Source organism: Branchiostoma floridae, chromosome 14 (assembly GCF_000003815.2).
Source record: "Branchiostoma floridae strain S238N-H82 chromosome 14, Bfl_VNyyK, whole genome shotgun sequence".
NCBI classification, from domain to species: domain Eukaryota; kingdom Metazoa; phylum Chordata; class Leptocardii; order Amphioxiformes; family Branchiostomatidae; genus Branchiostoma; species Branchiostoma floridae.
In genome coordinates this window covers 11,581,563-11,583,851 of record NC_049992.1, presented here as the reverse complement: position 1 = coordinate 11,583,851, position 2,289 = coordinate 11,581,563, and the positions used below count along the sequence as shown (strand labels likewise).

The 2,289-nt window shown below is 40.8% G+C and overlaps 1 protein-coding gene and 1 long non-coding RNA gene across 2 annotated transcripts in view; one reads left to right on the top strand and one right to left on the bottom strand.

The window, feature by feature from the left end:
* LOC118430125 overlaps nucleotides 1-2,289 on the top strand; it is a 21,169-nt gene that overhangs the window by 9,024 nt on the left and 9,856 nt on the right. The window lies entirely within an intron of this gene.
* LOC118431009 lies at nucleotides 660-1,977 on the bottom strand. Its single transcript, XR_004832915.1, has 2 exons — nucleotides 1,873-1,977; nucleotides 660-1,422 (listed from the first exon to the last, which is right to left on the bottom strand). It is a non-coding gene; the product is annotated as an uncharacterized LOC118431009 (long non-coding RNA).

Sequence of the window (2,289 nt, the reverse complement as noted above, 5' to 3'; positions counted from 1 at the left end):
TGCATTCCCTTGGGAATTGATTTTTGGCTAAACCGTAGGGGTGTCGTCCATACACTGGCAATTGAGGACTATTCTAGCTGTTATTTTCTTTGCCACGGCATTCTTTGTTTTCAGGGATTAATGATTTAAGGGAACGGTCTTTTTACATAGCCGGGAATGACTACGCTCCTTGCATATCATAAGCCGCACACACAGATTATTACGATGTTTTGCATGCTTTATGAATTTGCAATGAAGACCAATATGTCCCAGCTTTTTGCCGTTATGTCTCTATAAGCCTGCGCTTTTTACAATATGGAATGAAATGCTGTCAAGTGGTTAATAAATCGTTCGGAGTAATAGAGAGCCTGATTTTTAGTGGTAGGAAAATAAGATGTTTTAAAGAAGACAAGACCAATGTAGCGCAAGTTTTGCCAACATCTTTTGAGCTTTGCTTTTACAAGGTGGGATGATATGCTTTCACGAGGTCAAAGAAATAATGAAGACCAATATGTCACAGATTTTTGTCGATATCTTTTTATGAAATATGAAATGATGTGCTTTCAGGTGGTTGTCGTTTGCAATTGAAGCTGGTGTGTTACGCCGAAGGGCGGTTATACCGGCTATATTAGATACAGATTACGTAAAGCCTGATTTTGAAAAATTAATAAGTCACATCGTTTCAAACAAGCCATGAAACCAATGGGTTCAAGTTGTTTAGATTCTGCTTTGAAGACTAGCACAGCTATAATAAAGGAAGGACGCAGAGACAAGGTTTTCCGTACACTGGGCACGGGAGACTGTTAAGGTGGTTTGACGTTACTATATACTAGTAATGCTGACCTCGCTAACCTCGGTCTTAGCTGAGGATCTTAATTTCTCTTCTGATCTTTACTCTCTGACTATCTGTCATACAAATACATTATATCTCGTGGTCACATTTTGGCGTATCAAACAGACAGGTCTTGTCAAACCACAAAACAACGGCTATTTCATCTACGGTCCATTCATATACATGTAAAATCAACTACTACAATGTATACACTAAAATACATATTCGTGATATAAACAGTCAGTCAATCCGTGAATTCTATAACTGGTGTCATGTCAGGTTTTCTATACATGGACAAGTATGATCACAACTATCGGCTGTACGTCTTGGCTCTGCTACTGGCCTCTACTTCCCTCACAGTGCCTTCCTTCTGTCGATGGCGCTGTTCTGGATGTTGTGTGGCTCCCTTCTGTTAAGAATGTTCAAGCCGCACAAACGTATATTCTGGCTCCTCTCAGCGATGGCCACTTTTCGTGAAGGGACTCGACCTACTTCCCTTGTGGCGGTAAGAGTCTCTATGTTGGGTGTGGTGGGAATGTGTCGTTCTGATGGACATAATATATGTCTGTCAGGAACACCTCGTCGTCGTCGCTCTTGTCCGGTAGGTTGGCCTGTGCGTTAGATCACGAGAGAACACAGTTTTACCCGTTTTATATACTATAATAATAGTGATGCTAGCAATAATGGATTATTATAAAGTCACCCTCATAAATTTGCTACTATCGCTGCACGTCTGTTGGTGTTCTACATGGACTAAGTCACCACATGGATGGTCGTCACAGTTAGCTAATGTTCATCTCAGGAGCTGCTGTACGTAGGGAGAACGCACGCAAAGAACAAAGGTTAAAATTGAAGTACAAGAACAATTCTCTTCTCTTTCTTGTCAATTCGTAACAACCAGAAAACATTGTAGAAATTGGAACTTCGGCATTCATGAGTCAGGTAAGCTTATCTATGCCTTGTTAGCTGAAATGCAGTGTACAGATTTTGACTTAGTTGCCTAAAGTTGTGCTAAGTTGAACTCTGGTAACTCGACGCATTGGAACATCGTGCTTACTTACCTTGACGACATACCGAAAGACGTTTACCCGCAGCTGCTTCGAACATTGACCTACTGGAACCGCCATCGTCTGACGTAATCGTCAAGTACGTACCCCTGCGGCACTGTAACTGTGGATAGGGACGAAGAGGGAACAGCTGACCGTTACTGGAATATTCAACTGGAGAGTATATTTGGAAAGGCCAGAATATCCGCACAGTACAATGTAGACAACTACAAAAGTAGAAAGAATAAAATTAAAATCCTTATGAATGTGGGCTAGCATATAGCACGGATGTCAGACTTATGAGACTCTGCCTGCATTCAAGAGACATTATTCATAGCTGTGCTGCCTGTACATAGCTTGTAGATATGATGTTTAATTATTAGTAGTATCACATTGTATAATAATTGTATTCATTCAATCTCAACTCCCTAT